This window comes from Octopus bimaculoides, chromosome 4, assembly GCF_046866305.1.
Source record: "Octopus bimaculoides isolate indiv1 chromosome 4, ASM4686630v1, whole genome shotgun sequence".
Taxonomy (NCBI): Eukaryota; Metazoa; Mollusca; class Cephalopoda; order Octopoda; family Octopodidae; genus Octopus; species Octopus bimaculoides.
Window position 1 is genome coordinate 113,099,084 of NC_142931.1, and position 19,377 is coordinate 113,118,460.

The 19,377-nt window shown below is 35.2% G+C and overlaps 1 long non-coding RNA gene across 1 annotated transcript in view; it reads left to right on the forward strand.

Annotated features, from left to right (window-relative positions):
• Positions 1–19,377, forward strand: part of LOC128247690 (uncharacterized) — a 225,475-nt gene that overhangs the window by 71,768 nt on the left and 134,330 nt on the right. Inside the window, exon 2 of the long non-coding RNA XR_016241647.1 lies at positions 8,041–8,144. This is a non-coding gene — a long non-coding RNA (uncharacterized LOC128247690). The remainder of the gene's footprint in view (positions 1–8,040; positions 8,145–19,377) is intronic.

Here is a 19,377-nt window from a genome sequence, read left to right on the forward strand (position 1 = left end):
GTTTATATCAATATAAATTTGTTAAATACTTTTTTTACCCTTTCTAACTGGTTCCAAATTAACACTGTATAAATAATTCCTCACATGCATTTACAAAATTCTTACCAATGCTGTTTTCAAATTGTGACTCTGTTCACACACACACACACACATATATATATATATATATACATATATAAATACAATATATAAATACATGCATACATACATACATACAAATGCACACATATATATATATATATATATGTAATGTAGTGAAATATGGAGTCATGTGGCTATCACAGAAAGCTCCTCTAGGGAGTTTTTTTTTTTTTCCAATGTGCCAGGGACCGGTAATATTTCTTTCTTTTCTGGAAACTCGCTGCATACTGGCAGCTGATGGCTCATGGACTGGCACCGGTCCATGGACCACCACTTTGAGTAGCACTAGGGGACTCAGCTATTATACCACAGGGTAATCCAGTATAGGAGAGTATAAATTAGAGCTCCATGCAGCAGAAATTCAAAAGATCTTATTAATAAAATTATTCCATGAGGAATATATAAGCCATATAAAATCAGAAGTTATGAGAGGTGAATATATTTATTTAACTACTTGACATTCTTAGGATTATGGCCATTTCACAACCTTCCTCATGTAATAAAATTATGTTTATATGTCTGTATTGATATTCATGCTATCATTATACAGCACAATTGCATATTCAATTCTAGATTTGAATTTTTGGTGATCTGATGGGCTAGCTTTCTTTATTTCCATTTATATCTGAATAGATAATTGTATTGTATAATGCATGGCATGTATATTAGTGCAGACATGTAAACATAGTTTATTATACACTGAAATTATTATTACATGAAGAAAGGCTGAGAAACCGCCATAATCCTAAGGATGTCAAGTGGTTAAATAAATATGTCCACCTCTCATACCACCTAAGATTTTATGGTTTATTCATATACATACACACACATACACATTTATATATATATATATATATATATATATATTTATATATATATATATATATATATATATATATATATATATATATATATATATATATATATATAAATGCTTGTTATATATAAAGACAATTTAACATGACACTGAATAATTACTGAATATTTTTAATTGAGTGCACATACACTAATTTTTACAAGGAAAAGTTTGCCTGACTTCAAAATTTCAGCTTGTTTGCCATCATGCCTTACCTCAGCTACTGCTTGATCAAATTGGAGCATTGGTTTTTTTTAGGTTCTTGTGAAAGGGACAAGTTCCAATGGTAAGGTAGTCAGTCTGCTGCCAACACTCACTGAGTCTCCTAGAGCAGTGCTACTCAAAGTGGTGGTCCACAGACTACCACTTTGTATTATTTGTTTGCAAAATAAATTTAAGATAAAAAAAATTATCAACTTTTATTCTATTCATTATGCATATTGTTTACAGAATAAATTAATATTACAAAGAAATATTACCAGTCCCTGGCACATTGGAAAAAAAAAAACTGGCTGTATGCCACATCAGATAATTTGAGAAACACTGCCCTAGAGTTCAAACCACACCAATAATACCTTCCATTTTCCTGAATTTGATAAAAACAAGTACTAGTCTACGTCAGGTGTTTTCAAACAGTGGTCTGCGGACCACAGGGGGTCCGCAAGGACAAGAGAGGGGGTCCGTGAACAGTAAATACTTTTTATGAGCAATTTGATTTTATATATGTTTTTTAAGCGAAATCTTTTAATTGACAATAAACCAATTTGTTAAATACTGTTAAATAAATAAATGTAAAAATATATGTTATTTATAAGGGGGTCCCTAAGGTAAAGCCTGAAATATAAAGGGGTCCGCAAGTCAAAAAGTTTGAAAACCCCTGGTCTACGTACTGAAGTCAATGATATCAGTAAACTCACATCCCTAAAGATCACTGCTCTTGTACTTAAATCTGAAACAATATTTCCAATAAGGACTTTTGTACTTCATTACATTTCCTTCATTCAGTTCTATATTCTTTCATTCTCATATTATTAATTCCTCATTATATTCTTCCTTATTTCTTCATGCATAAACTCTGTCCTTTTTCTTCCTGATTCTTCTAAAGGTCATTATTTTAGTTTTGCTTAATTACATTAAAAATCTTATTGGGTGTCAGTTCCTGAAAGTGTACTTTACTTATAGAAATCTTTCATGTCTTTTGGAATCATCCAATACCCTCTACTTTGACTTGAATTAGTTCCTTCTGTGCTTCTCTTCTGGGTCGTTGTTGTTTTTCATTTTCATCATCAACTTCATGTTTCCAACTTCATGTTTTCATCTTCTCTCCCTCTTCTTTCTTCTTCTTCTTCTTCTTCTTATGTTCTTCTTTATAATCTTATCTTATCACTTTATCTTCTTCATAATCTTATCTATTTATCTTTTCTTCTTCTTCTTTTTCTATTTTTTTTTTAACACAAACAGAATTTATCAGAGTGTTTAAACAGTGTTTTTCGAACGAACACATTTCATGTATATTTATTGTTTTAGAAGACAGCAATGTCTTACCTTACCTCTAATGTCATCACTGATACTGCTTTCTATGATGGCTTTTCTTGCTAATGTTTGGGTTTCTAAAATCCTATATTTGGTGATGCTTGGTATTTCAACAGACACTCAACAGGCCTCAACATTTATTACAGTAACCCAATTCTTTACCAAGAATTTTCTTGGAGATTTATGCTTTGGTTACAAACTATTTATTTTCAAATTAATATTTTTGTAATTGTCTCTATATTATAAGCGTTTCATATTTTGGCACAAGGCCAGCAATTTCGGGTGAGCAGGTAAGTTGATTAGACCTACCCCAGCGCTCAACTGCTATTTATTTTCTTGACTCTGAAAGGATGAAAGACAAAATCGACCCCAGGTCATTTGAACTCAGAATATAAAGTTGGAAGAAATGTTGCTAATCAATTTGTCTGACACAGTACCAATTCTGCCAGTTCTCTGCCTTAAATCTTTATAATAATAGCAGACATAAATACTGGTTAATTGCTTAGTTCGTTAAAATTCCTAGTCATGCTTTACATCTTATAGAGAGAGAGTAAAAGAGGAGCTAACATAAACAGTGTAGGAAGAAGGCACATACTAGGTATTGTGGCAGGCAATGAGTGAATGAATGCCATAAAGACACTCTTTGAAGGAGAAAGAATTATAGAAGCAAAAGAGAAGAGGGAATACATGTGTGAGTGGAGTGAGAGAGTGGCAGGGTACGAACTGCCATAATATCAAATCAATATGGAAAGTAATTTTGTTTCCAATTTTTTATTTTATTTTACTTTTTCAGTATTGCTTCATTTATTTTCGTTTCATTTTGCTTTTGAAAATAAATATTCATAGCAGCATTTTGTATAAGTACCAATAGATCGGATAAAAGTTGAATTATAATTATGTACGTGTCCCATATTTCCTGATATGCCCCATGTAAGAAAAAGTAATAGTTACCAAAGTTACTCACAGTACAAAGAGTAACACTGTAGTATATGTGTGTGTGTATGTTAATCACTAATGATTCGTGGCTAACATAGCTGATAGTATTCCTGATGATGTGAGATATGTATTGTTTTAAACTAATTAAATTAGAATTTAGTTTTCATAAATTGTGTACCTTAATTAGATAAATATAGAATTAATAACACTTATTCTTAATGAAACAGCTGTTGAAATTAATTAGATTATGATCTTTCTGTGAAATTTATTCTTTTATTCTTTTCCACATTTTAGTCTAAATGAACATTACTCCTGTGGATTGTTTTAATCTATTTGTGTGTGTGTGTGTGTGTGTGTGTGTGTGTGTGTATTATCTTTTTTCTTTTACTTATTTCAGTTGTGAGACTGCAGCCATGCTGAGGCTCCACCTTCAAGAATTTTTAGTCAAATGAATCATTTGCTGAACTGCTAAGTTATGGGGATGTAAGCACATCAAGACCAGTTGTCAAGCACTTAACAAAACTGATACACACACACACACACACATACATACATACAATGGGCCTCTTTTAGTTTCCGTCTACCAAATCCAGTCACAAAGATTTGGTTAGCATGAGGCTATATTAGAAGATACTTGCTCAAGGTGCCATGCAGAGGAACTGAATCCAGAATCATATAGTTGGGAAGCAAGCTTTTAAAATTGCATTTGTTTGCATATAATTTTCATATCATCATCATCATCATCATCATCAGGGTTCACAGCAGGCTCCATTGTCTGTTCTGGCTCGGTTTCTACAGTTGGTTGCTCTTCCTAATGCCAACCATTCAATAGAGTGAACTGGGTAACGTGGCATTAACAATATACCACATTATAGAATAGACTATATTATTGAGTTTTTAACAACATTTATCTATATATGATTTCAATAACACTGATTATTTGCTCTTAAAATTTTGGTTTTAAATTTTGGCACAAATCCAGCAACATTGTGGAAGGGAGTTAGTTGATTACCTCAACCCCATTGCTCAACTGGTACTTATTTTATCGACCCCAAAATGATGAAAGGCATATTTGACTTTGGTGGAATTTGAACTCAGAATGTAAAGACAGACAAAATGTCGCTAAACATTCTGCCAAATGTGCTAATGATTCTGCCAGCTTGCCAAATAATTAGCTCTCAATTTTGGTAAAAGGCCAGAAATTCTGACAGTAATAAAAAAAAATGGTTACATTCTTGCATCATGCCAACTCATAAGGACCGGTTTCCTGATTTCCATGGAGTATAAATTCCCCACCTGGATAGGATGCTAGTCCATTGCAGGATTACTGAGTGGACTGGAGCAACAGTTAATGAAGTGCTTTGCTCAAGAACACAATGCATCACCCAGTCCAGGAATTGAAACCACAATCTTCCGATCATTAATCCAACACCCTAACCCCTAAGCCATGCACCTCTACTAATTTTGGAGGTGGGAGTAAGTCAATTACATCAACCCCAGTGCTTAACTGGTACTTATTTTACTGACCTCGAAAGGATGAAAGCCAAAGTCAACGTCAGTGGAATTTGAACCCAGAATGCCAACGCTAACAAATTGTCATCTAGCATTTTACCCAGAATGCTAATGGTTCTGCCAGCTCACTGCCTTATTTACCCTTAAAATAAGGGGTCGAAATTTTGGCACAAAGCCAGCAATTTCAGAGTAGGGGCTAAATCCATTATATCAAGCCCCAGTACTCAACTGGTACCTATCATGTCGACCCCCCACCCCAAAAAAATGGTATTATGTAAATAAGGAGTTTTCTCAAATTTATGACTAGATATTCAGTTTTACTGAGGAAGGGTGGGGGGGGTGAGGTATTTTCTTTTCTTTTTTTTATAAGAAGAGATCATTTCTCTCTTCTGTCGTTCTGCATTGTTCTTCAGTTTTTGAAATTTTAGTTATGAAGCATTCTTGCTCCTTCTGATGCATATTTGTTTGTACAAATTTCTCATATTATTATTATTATTATGCTCCTCATTATTTTTGCTGTTGTCGCTGTTGTTATTGCTGTTGTTGTTTTTTTGGTTTTGTTTTATCATTACCCGCGACCGTTTCGTGTTTTACTGCAAGATTCAAGATTTCATGTGTTTTCTCAATTAGTTTCCTCACTTCGTTTTCTCTTACTTTTTAGTCTGCCTGTTAAGAAGAATATGCATGCGTATGTGTTTGTTTGTTTGTTTGTATAAGCTTATGTGTACAACTGCATATATGTGTATCCGTGTCTGCCTACGTACGCGTATATGAATATCACGAATATGTGTGCTGTGTGAGTTAGTGAGCATATTTGCTTCTCAAATGTTTTGTTCGCGGTACATACTACTCTTTATCATATTGTGTTTGTGTTACTTCTCTGCCGTGTTATGCAAATACAATATGACTCTATACAAGACTTCGCACAGCAGTTTCTTATTGTTTTCATTTATGCATTGACGTCTGAACAATTAGAGTCGGATGTAGTTGTTTCAGAATTTAACTCATGTGGTGCTGATGGTGGTAGTGGGGAGCCTTATTTTTTTTTTTATCAGGAGCAGTTCAATAAAATGGCTTCTGGTTTAAAATGATTCCTAGGGCAATTAAATGACAATATCCATTCCTCATAGAAAGGTGACCTTGGTTATCGTCTTCATATCATTATTATTATCAATTTTACTATTATTATTATTATTATTATTATTATCATTATTATTATTATTATCATTATTATCATTATTATTATTATTATTATTATTACTATTATCGAGGCAGTGAGCTGGCAGAATCATTAGTATGCCATGTGAAATGCTTAGTGGTATTTCGCCCATCACTACGTTCTGAGTTCAAATTCCGCTAAGGCCAACTTTACCATTCATCCTTTTGGGGTCAGTAAATTAAGTACCCGTAAAACAGTGGCATCAATGTAATCAACCGTCCCTCTTCCCCAAATTTCAGACCCTGTGCCTATAGTAGAAAGGATTATTATTCTTATTATTATTACTACTACTACTACTACTACTACTACTACTAATGCAAGTATGCTGGCACAATTGTTAAATGCTTAGGGCACAATGCTTAGCGGCATTTCATCCATCTTTACATTCTGAGTTCAAATTCTGCCAAGGTCAACTTTGCCTTTCATCCTTTCAGGGTTGATAAAATAAGTACCAGTTGAACAATGGGGATCGATGTAATAAACTTAACTTCTCCCCATAATTCCTGCTCTCGTGCCAAAATTTGTAACCAATTACTGCCAAAGTCGACTTGCCTCTTATCCTGTTGATGTCGATGAACATAAGTACCAGTTGAGCACTGGGGTCGATGTAAGCAACTAATTCCCTCCCATTAAATTTCTGACCTTGTGTCTGGATTATTATTATTATTATTATTATGATTATTATTATTATTATTATTATTACCTCTGCCTTAGCAAAGGCAGAGGTATAGTTTCCAGTTGTGTTTGTCTGTTTGTTTGTCTGCCCATGGACAAGATATCTCAAGAACCGCTGGATGGATTCAGATGAAACTTTCAGGGATGTTTGACCTCATGATTGGCACAAACTGATTAGATTTTGAGACAAGGATTGTGGATCATTTTTCCTGTTTCTTTACTTAATTTTTGAGAGTGGTCAGGTTCATTTTTAGTATTCTCGTTTGTGAGAGCAATTGAGTTTATTTCAGATATTCTCATTTTAAAATCATCTCTGGCTAACCGTTGACAGGACGTTGGTGTTGCCTTGGTGGAGGTTTGCACTCCCTGAATGCTCTTGTATGATTATTATTATTATTATTATTATCATTATTATTATTATTATTCATATACACACAACAGATTAGACAGTTGGAAAAGAAAACTTTCTAACATCGGGCTACAACAAGTAACTAACCTCAGATGCCAAAAACCCTCTAAAATATCCTAGCTGTCCCTAATAACACTGTTTTCTGCAGCTGTACTAAACTGGGTTTTATGCCTATTTCCTATATTCAGCTGTTCAAATCTGTAGGGATAGTCCCCAGTGTACCTATAACTGCTGAGATACATTTTATCCACACTTTCCATAGTTTCTGTAATTCAATGGCTAGGTCCTGTTGCTCTGTTATTTTTTCTATACCTCTCAAATTAATTTTTTCATCATGTGGGAGTGAAAAATTAATTATCTGGCACTTTCTATTCTGTTTGTCTACTACTTCTAAATCAGGTCTTCTAGCTTCTATTAGTCTGTCAGTCTGAATGTTAAAGTCCCCCCACAACATGTTATAGTTCTTACTTTCTAGTACTTTACTAGATTCATGTTCACACCATTTATCAGTATGGTCAAATCCTAGCTTTCTACATAATACCCAGTGGATTACTCGCCCTAAGTTGTCATGTCTTTTCTTGTATTCTTTCTATGCCAGCATGCAAATTCCCTTACTATATGAGTAACACTTTCCTTTTTTGATTTGCATAACCTACATTGGGAATCTACTTGGTTTTTCTCTATCTTGGCTTGTATTCTATTAGTCCTTAACGCTTGATTTTGTGCTGCTACAAACGAACTTTCTGTCTCTCTTTTCAGCCTTCTTTTCTGCAACCAGAAATGAGATATGGCTAATATCTCACTGCTACTATTTGTTGCAGCTATCTTTGGGAATCTACCATGCAAAGCGCCTTCTCCTACCAGTAAGTTAAATTTTGATTTTTGTTTTTTTTTGTTTTTAACTTCGTTTGGCCTTTTGGTTTCCTTATGTCTTGCTGTGACTCTAGCAGCTTGTAATAAGCTTTCTTCACTATTACCTACATAGGAATCTATATCTACTCTAGCTAACTCAACGCAATCTTCTGCTGATATTAACCCTCTTCCACCTTCCTTTGTAAGTAGGTATAATCTTGCCATTCTTCTTCTTCTTCTTCTTCTTCTTCTTCTTCTTCTTCTTCTTCTTCTTCTTCTTCCTCTTCCTCTTCTTCTTCTTCTTCTTCTTCTCATCATCATCTTTGTCATTATTACTATTACTAATGTGGTGAGCCTGCAGAATGTATAACATGCCAAACAAAAAGCTTAGTGGCATTTCGTCCTTCTTCACGTTCTCAGTTCAAATTCCGCCAAGGTTGAGTTTTGCTTTTGTCTTTCAGGGTCAATAAAATAAGTACCAGTCGAGCTCTGGGGTCGATGTAATCAACTAGTCTTCATCCTCCCAAATTTCAGGCCTTGTACCTATAGTAAAAAGAATTATCACTTTTGTTATTATTAGTAAAGTGTCAAGCTGGCAGAATCTTTAGCACACTTTACATTCTGAGTTCAAATTCCACCAAGGTCAACTTTGCCTTTCATCCTTCCAAGGTCGATAAATTAAGTACCAGTTGCATACTACAGTCAATGTAATCCACTGGTCCCCTCCCCCAAAATGTCAGGCCTTGTACATTTAGTAGAAAAGCGGTGAGCTGGTAGAAACGTTAGCACGCCGGGCGAAATGCTTAGCAGTATTTTGTCTGCAGTTAAGTTTTGAGTTCAAATTCCGCCGAGGTCGACTTTGCCTTTCATCCTTTCCGGGGTCGATAAATAAAGTACCAGTTACGCACTGGGGTGGATGTAATCGACTTAATCCCTTCGTCTGTCCCCTCTATATTTAGCCCCTTGTAGGCAATAAAGAAATAAAGAAATAAGAAAGGATTATTATTATAATTAGTAGTAGTAGTAGTAGTAGTAGTGGTAGTGGTGGTAGTCGTAGTAGTAGTAGTAGTAAGGCGGTGAGCTGGCAGAACCATTATTGTGCCAGGCAAAATGTTTAGTACCATTTCATCCATCCTTATATTTTGAATTCAAATTCCTCCAAAATTGACTTTGCCTTTCATCCTTTTTGGGGGTCAGTAAAGAAAGAACCAATTGAACACTAGGGTTGATGTAATCAACTTATCCACTTCCCCCCTAAATTGCTGGCATTGTGCCAAATGTGAAATCATTATTATTAATAATAATAATAATTTTTACAGGTTGAGAATTAAGGAAAATTTTCAAAATTCATTGGACTAGTGGTGCCGCTAGGATATAACATGCCAAAGGATAGTGACAGTTTGAGACAAGTTCTACAATTATGGTAGTATCATCAGCAAGAACCTCTTTGAGTCGAGGGGAGAGCAATGAGACTATCTTCAGCATGGCTGTGTGGTAAAAAGCTTGCTTCCCAACCACATGGTTCTGGTTCGGTCCCACTGTGTGGCACCATGGGCAAGTCTCTTCTGCTATAGCCTCAAGCCAACCAAAGCCTTGTGAGTGGATTTGGTAGACAAACTGAAAAAGCATGTTGTGTATGTATGTGTGTGTGTGTGTTCTTGTCTTCATGTCTGTGTTTGTCTCCTCACCTCACCACTTGACAAACGATGTTGGTGTGTTTATATCCCTGTAACTTAGTGGTTCAGCAAAATATTCCAATAGAATAAGTACTAGGCTATCAAAAAAAATGTCCTGGGGTTGATTTGTTTGACTGAAACTCTTCAAGGCAGTGCTCCAGCATGGCTGTAGTCAAATGACTGAAACAAGTAAAAAAATACTGTCTGTTCTTGAACTGAATTAGTCTGGTTATCAATGAGCTCTTTTCATCAATTTAATTACCCTCTCTTTGACAGATAACGACAAGTTGGTCTCTTTTAAAAGTTACTTTGACAGTAATTATTCACAAGAGCTTCATTTTCTTTTATCGCTACAGTCTAGGAATTCCTCATCAAAACACACATGACTAACTACTAACTAATTTGCACTCCTTTGGTTACAATGACATGTGTTCCTGTTGATCCAGTCAACAGAACTGCCTGCTCATGAACTTAACATGCAAGTGGTAGAACATGTCACAGACATATATAACCTTAATGTAGTTCTGAGAGAGATTCAACAAGACAGAATGTGAAAAGGATGACCCTTTGAATTGCAGGTACAACTTGTTTTTACCAGTTGAGTGGACAGGAGTAATGTGAAATAAAGTATTTTGCTCAAAGACACAGTGGAATCAAAGCTGGGAATCAAACTCATAACCTGAAGATTGTGAGCCGAATGCCCTAACAACTAAGCTACTCATCTTCAAAGAACACACATGCCTTAATTGACAAATCATGTTTTTTTAATATTTCAAAGACATGCAAAGAAATTCCATGCAGAAAGCATTTTTCTGTGAATGTGAATTATGGAATAAATTCTCTGTTCAATTCCCCACCCACTACTGCAAAATATAACCTCAGTCTCTTTAAATTTGGGTTAACATGTACCTTACCTTCTGTTAACAACTTCCAATTTTTATCGATTCTTTTATTGCTAACTTGATTTATATCATTAAATCCTTTATTTGCATCTCATGCACCATTTTTCATTACAGTTGGTTCTTTTACATGATCTTTAATTAGCATGTAATTGTGTATTTCATTAAGAATTTTTCTTTAATCATTTGTTTTTTAATCATTTAAGAGTTGCATGCAGAATAGAGAGAATCCAGACAATAACGTATCTACACATTGCAAATATATTTTGCCAAATTTGAACTTGACTAGTACCTTGTTCTCTATGGATAATAAAAGACGAGCATTTATAGAATACCCAGGAATTTAAGCAAAATTCAAAGAATTTTGTTTAAATTCCTTGCTGATGTTCCAACAACGCCTCCTATTATACTTTACCATTTGTGCTGCTTAGCCCCAGGTGAAATCATAAGAACAATTTCATTTTGAAGTTTGGCTGTGGTTAGGAAGCAAGCTTCCTAACCATGTGGTCTCAAGTTCAGTCCTGCTATGCGACTCCCTAGGCAAGAGATCTACTCTAACCCCTGGGCAAACCAAAGCTTTGTGAATAGATTCAATAGACAGAACTAAATAAATATATGTTGTGTTTGTGCGTGGTGATGATTATATCGACAATGATGATGATAATGATGATGATGATGATGATGATGACGACAATAACAAGACAATGACAATGGTAATAGTGATGATGATGGAGATGATGATCATCATTATGATCATGAAGTGGGTAAGTGCTCTATGGACACTTGCTCAAAGGATAGGTGATCTCCTCTAGGTGTATTCCCCACCAGCTTACAGATGCATACGGAGAATAGACCCCTTCACTTGGATCTTCACTACTTTCATTGAACTTGGAAGATCTTGGCTGATGAAACATGAGCAAGGAAGAGATCTTCTGATAATTCACAGTAATCATATTATTTAATAAAAAAAATAAATGCGCACATTTAAAGCCTAGCCAGGCTCATGGGCCCGGTTTCCCGGTTTCAATGGCGCATGTGTTCCATCACAGCGTTACTCATTTCTGCCAGCTGAATGGACTGGAGCAACGTGAAATGAAGTGCTTTGCTCAGGAACACAACGCATCGCCCGGTCCAGGAATTGAAACCACAATCTTACGATCATGATGCTGACACCTTAACCACTAAACCACGCGCCTTCAGAATCATATTATTTACATTATTCAAATAAATCATATAACTCGCATGAAGATTATTCAGAGACCAATACATCAAATTCCTTAATATTAAACCTCATTTTTTTTATTTATTTCCTCACCTCCAGCAAGCACTAGATTGCAGGCTTACTGTTTTAGTATGATGGTCAGTCATAGATTTTTCTTACTGTTCACAATGAAATGTAGGTTATCATGTAGACAATGACCACATTTAAGTTTGAGTAACCAAATATTTTACTAACCTTTTAGCATTTAAACAGGCCATTTCTGGTCTAAATATTCTACCTGTTTTATGTTCTAACCAGTCAGATCCAGCTTCTCAGACCTATTCTACAATGTCATTTTAAAAATAAGCAAGCACATCAAAACCTTGAAGCTAGAAGATAATGCATGATTAATTCAATATGATGTGAATAAATAAGCATTACACTTGACAGAGTAATCTAAATATTAAAAGGTTACCCTGTACCATCATCATTTAACATCTGCTTTCCATGCTAGCATGGGTTGGACAGTTTGAGATGGAACTGGCTAGCCGGGAGCTATCCAGACTCCAGTTGTCTGTTGAGGCATGGCTTCTATAGCTAGATACCCTTCCTAACACCAACCACTTAACAGAGTGTACTGGATACTATGTACATGCCCCCGAAACATGTGCATTTATGCAGTATTGCCATGGGTGCATTAACACAGCACCAGCACAGGTGCTTTTTAAGTGGCACCTAAAAGGACAGGCCTGTATGTGTGGATGGCACTGATGTTTACTTAACTTGACATGTCTTATCAAGTACAGCAAACCACCCCTGTATCATCATATACAAATGAACATTCAGTAAATAATCTTTTCTATTCTATGCACAAGATCTGAAATTCTGGGGGAAGGGCCAGTCGAGTAGATCAACCCCAGAACGCAACTGATACTTAATTTATCGACTCCGAAAAGATGAAAGGCAAAGTCGACCTTGGCAGAATTTGAACTCAGAACATAAAGAACATTCAATTAATAATGGAACAAGTTTCAATGAAAACAATGCTAAGGAAGCTTCTGTATAAAACTTGCAAGCTGTTGTGAAAGTAGGGCAAAGAATTGAAGTCACTGCATATAATTGATATGTGTTGCTTGACATTGATAAGTTAAGATGAGTACCATTTGGCAGGTGTGACATAAGCATATTACTTAAAAGAGAAAGAGGAGGAGACTGAGTAACTCATTGAGACAAGAGATATAGATTCCCTTTGATGGATTAGCAGCTCTCCAGTTAATCTGACTTTGCCAGTCTTTTTACAGCTGTTAATCATCCTTCTAGAACCTTTGACCAAATTATTTGACAGGCAAACTCACTTACTTCCTTCAAAGATTGCAGCCTCAGGCTTAATAATTCACCCAGCGCTTATTAGTCAAGCCATATTTACATACACAGTCTTATCATATGGTGATCCTTTCCTTTTTATGGGAATATTTTAATTCATGATTCTAAACTGGAGGCATCACAGAATTTTAGTTCAAATCTCAGCTAGGATCTTGCTACACTATCAATCTATGCTTTGTCTTTCTTTTTCCACCAGATTCTAAAATCAGATCATGGAAATACCAGTCAAATTTCTTTAAATTACAGTCTACAATATCCAAATAGGAAGGTTGTATTGACCAACAAAGAGTTAGATTTCCAAGGGTACAGGATAGTCATGGCTATAAAGTCTTTGGTAGATCAAGGCTGACCCCCAACTAAACAACTACATTAATGGGGTAACCTAATAGCAGCCAAATCTTCTTCAAAATCACATTCTCCTGTAATACTAGATACACAAATTGAAAGAATGGTCATATCTGGAGTGACTTGATCATGAATCAAGGTCAAGGTTTCATAGATTAGGTTTCAGTTTGGGACACAACCAACAACAACATTGCTGATTTTTTCCATTATTTTTCTTCTTACAATTTCTTTTTTTTTTTTCTTCCTCCTACCTCTCTTCTCTATCATCTTCTTCTTACTAGCATCTGTTCCCTCTGAAGTGATTTAACCCCCCCACCCCACCTGCTCCTTACCCCATTTACAACAATCTACAAAGGTTCATAACATATGCTATGCCTTCTTATCTTGTTCTGGTTACCATTTAAAAGATATGACAATATCGTGCATATTCAGAATGCCAGACATTCAACATGCACGCATTCCTTTCGGGTTAGGACCCACGAAAATGTTGAGGGTAACAAGTGTAATGTGATTATACTAGAATTAGTTGGGTCATTGGGTTTAGTCCCTTAAAAATAATCTGAAAGCAGTTCAAGAACAATATCAAAACAAGCATGGCTCTACAAAATAAGTCTGTATTACTTGAGGTTACAGATATATCTTATTTGAGAATCTAATTACTTTTTGATATCTTGAAAGAATCAAACAAAACTAACATGTCATTTAATTTTTTGATATTGATAACTAAAGACCTACACTGTATCAAAAAAAAAAAAATAAGTAACTTAATAATTTCTAACATTTAATATAGTAGAAATCATCATCATCATTATTGTTGTAAATATTGGTTTTGTTGTTGTTAAGGTGGCAAGCTAGAAAAACTGTTAGCACACCAGGCAAAATGTTTTGCAGCATTTTGCCTGTTATTACATTATGATTTCAAATTCTGTTGAGGTCAACTTTGCCTTTCATGCTTTCAGGATTGATGAAATAAATATCAATTCCACACTGGGGAGGAGGGGTCAATGTGATCAACTAGCCCCGTCCCTCAATTTCAGGCTTTGTGCCTATAGTAGAAAGAATCATTATCATTACAATTATTATTATTATTATTATTATTATTATTATTGAGTGAGAGAGCAGTGCATGCCATCAAATATATGGGGTACAAATATATGAAGCTCAGTATACCTATCATGACTACACGTCTGATAAGGGTGCACCAGGCACATGCATCACAACCATATATACACAACATGGTTATCTCATATCAAGACAAACAGCACATGACCTTGTAGGTGGGGCCCACTTAGAACTGTCAGGTCAAGTAGCCCATCCCACTCAAAAGGTCACTGAATAAGGGTTATTTAAGGATTCTTCTTCTTCTTATTATTATTATTATTATCATCATCAGTGCCTTTGCACAACTTCTAACACTGGAGATGTACTATAGTGTCAGCTGCTCACTACCAGTGAACTAAAGTAACACCTCTTATTTTTCAAGCACCTTCCGGAGTATTCAAGCAGTTCCAAGCAGTGCTGTTTTCTGCAAATGCTCCACCCTTATTGCAGCCCCTATTTGTTCCACGTACTACTACTACTACTACTACTATTATTATTATTATTAAAATGGTGAGCTAGCAGAAGCATTAGAATGCCGGACAAAATGCTGCTAAGTATTTTGTCTGTTTTTACCTACTGACTTCAAATTCTGCTAAGGTTGACTTAGCCTTTTATCCTTTCAAGGTCAATGAAATACGTACCAGCTTCTCACTGGGTTTGATGTAATCAACTACTCCCTTCCCCCAAAATTTCAGGCTTTAAGATAGCGATTTAGCTTCTTTTTGTAGCATATTTCAAAAGGTCCCCTGCTGTAGCCATTCCATTTTATTTTTACACTTACAGACAAAAGAAAGCCAATGTGTTTCATTGCTGTTTCTGTTACTTTTTAAAGACTGTGGTATTTACTCTAACTCTCTATGCTCTGAGTTCAAATCCCACTGAGATCAAATTTGCCTTTTAATATTTTGGGGGTCAAACAAAAATGTACCAAAATAACTCTTTAGCATTTAAACTGGCCATATCTGACCCAAATATCTTTCCAGTTTTATGTTTAAACTGGTCAGATCCAACCTCTCACACCAAAGCCAGAATGTAATTCTGATAAATTAGCAATTGGTTGATGTTAGGAAGGACATCAAGTCATAGAAACAATGCTTAAAACAAACAAACAGAGCCTGGTGCAATTCTCTGGTTTGCCAGCTCCTGTCAACCCATCCAACCCATACCAACATGGAAGACAGATATTAAATAAGGACGATGATGATAACAATGATAATGATGGTGATTATGATGTTAACAATGATGATGATGATGATAACAATGTTGATAATGGTGATGGTCATGGTGATGACAATGATGATGATGACTATGATGAGGATGATGATGACGAGGATGAAGCTAGGAGATAATGCATGATTAATTCAAAGCAATGTTAATATGTAGGCATAACATTTGGCAGAGTAATCTGAATGCTAGGGACCCGATAGATGCCTTGTGGTATTTATTCCGGCTCTTTGCATTTTGCATTTAAAACCCACTATGGTTCACTTGGGTGAATGACTTTATCTATCACCTAATTTAACACCATCACTCGGTAATTTGGTATCTTTAGTTGAGTCCACTGTTTCACAAGCATTTTGGCCAGGTTTTCTGTTTGAAGACATCTTCCTTCACTCTCATCGATCTGTGAAGCTCTTTAACAGATGATAGGCCACTGGTTTCCCTCCTGAGTAAAAGAGGAAAACGCAAAAACGGTTAACAAAACTAGTTAAGCAATAGTTTCTCATATATTTTTGTGCAAATATTAAACATTGAAACATACATATTTTAAGATTCACCTTTCGAAGTACCCCAGGGATCTCTTAAAAAGTAACCTTCATGCTCCCACTTCGGACCCCACTCATTTACTTCTATTCAGCTCATACACACTGAGGGTCCATCCTAATGCCTCATTACCACTCATTTGATCTCCTTCTCACTCCACCATAATCACTATGCCTCCACTGATCTTTTATTTTAAAATGCAAGTAGCCATGTGGTCCCTCTACTGCAAGAAACCTGCTCTGCTCTGGTCTCTTCTCTCTTATGAGCTGGTATCAAAAGGTTCCTGGACTACTTTTGTAGTGTGCCATCAGATGGCAGCACACGGTCGTGTGCGCAGCGAGAGCTAGCAGTGATCTTCATGAGGAAGTGTGCTGAATGACATCACTGTTTACTTTGCAAGTTGTGGAATTTGTGTTTTTGTGATCACATGTATGCTGTAGTCTGTGATTTTGTCATGCTCAGGAACAAAGAGCCTACGTGAAATTTTGTGTTAAACTTGCAAAGTTTACTACAGAGACATCGAGCATGCTTCAGCAAGCTTACAACGATGATGCAATGGGTCGTATGCAATGTTTCAAGTGACACAGGTGCTTCAAAAGTGGAAGAACATCTCTGGAAGACAATGAGCAATCTGGAAGGCATGCTACAAGCATCACACCCAGAAATTTGGTATTGTGCATCGAGAATTTGTCCCCTAGGGCCAGACCATCAATTGAGAGTTCTACTGCAAAGTTTTGAAGCATTTGAGGACATTCGGCGAAAGTGAGAGGATCTGTGGAGTATAAAGAATTGGCTTTGTCATTGAGCTCACCTATCTCAAAAGTTTCTTTCCAAAAGCAACATAGTATTGCTTTCAAACCCACCTTATTTACCAGATTTAGCACCTGTGGACTTCCATCTCTTCTCCCAAGATAAAAATACAGCTCAAAAGTTGCCGTTTTAACACCATTGTCTAGATCTACAGGCTGTCCACAAAGTCTGGGTACATGGGGATTAACACATACTTAAAGAAATTATTATTTCTTATATTTAATTGTTTATGTTATGATTTTGTTTACTCCATGTACCCACATGGAGATTAACACATACTTTAAGAAATTATTATTTCTTATATTTAATTGTTTATGTTATGATTTTGTTTACTCCATGTACCCACATGGAGATTAACACATACTTTAAGAAATTATTATTTCTTATATTTAATTGTTTATGTTATGATTTTGGTTACTCCATGTACCTAGTCTTTGTGGACACCCTATAGAATGAATTGCAGAAGGTTCTCGACTTGCTTACAGAAAACTACCTCCAGGCCAGATTCCAAAGGGGACAGGAATACTGGGATTGGTGTATTGCTGTGCAAGGGGACTATTTCAAAAGAGATGATGATAAAACCTAGGTAAATAAGTTATTTTTTGGTTAAACATAACTAGTCCGGGAACTTTTGATACCATCTTGTAACTTCTACTTGTTTCAGTCATTGAACTCTGGCCATACTGGAGCGCTGCCCTGAAGAGTTTAGTTGACCAGATGAACCTAAGTAACTCAGTACTCGTTTTTGTGTGTGTAAAATCTTGTGTTTATTTTATCAGTTTTTTGGGGTTTTTTTTGCCAGGCTGCTAAGTTACAGGAACATAAACAAACCAACATTGGTTCATCAAGTGGTGGCAGCATTACAAACAAAAAACACCTACACACACACACACACACAGTGACACACAGACGTAAAAGCACACGTTCCTCTGTACTTTTATAATAAAAACATCGATATTCTTTACCTTTATTTTTCCATTCAGAATCCTGGTTTTTGCAAACAATTTTAAACCACAATGTTACAATGTTTTTCATAAGCACATAAGACATCACATAATGAATTCTCCAAAATGCAAACAAGCAGACGATTAGTACTGACTCAAAAGAATAATGAAACATAATTGGAAAGATTTAGCAAAATTTTTGGTCATTTCAAATAACACATAACAAGTCTTCAGTCGATCCTATTTCTTTACTTCTTCGTGCTTTTTCTTTTTCTTGTTTTTCTTCATTTTTGTTTTGTTGGGTTTGTTTTTGCATGGTCCAAATTTTTTGTTGTTAAGTTGAAAAATAAAAAAAAAAACAAAAATGAAAATATTTTTCCAAATCAACAAATGTTGAGAAAAATCCTTTAAATTAGAATAGAGAAAAAAAAAATTCAGCTAAGAAACAATTGTATGTGTTTTTTTTTTTTTTTGTTCTTTATAAATGAATGCTTGAATTGGTGTGTTATTTAGTATGTTTGTATGTGTAGGGTTATACTTATATATATATGTATATATATATATATATATATATATATATATATATATATATATATATATATATATATATATATATGTGTGTGTGTGTATATATATATGTGTATATATATACACATACATATGCATATATATCCATATATGTATATATGTGTGTGTGTGTGTATCCATATATGTGTATACGTATATATGTGTGTATATATATATACATATATATACATGCATATATATATATATATATATATATACATATATCGATGTCTAGACACACACTCACACACACATATATAGACATATATATATATATAAATATATATGTAGATACACACATGCCTCTATATATACTTGCACATATATACACAGACACACACATGCACATGCACATATATACATACAAACATACACATACATACATACATACACATATGTATCATCGATAGAATGGGAATGAGAGAGACAGAGGGAGAGACAGACAGACAGATAGACAAACGGATAGAATTTCAACTGTAAACTACTCGATTCTGACTCAGAAACACTGTATCGAGGCGGACCCAATCAAGCAAAAATTCATTCAATAAGTAAAA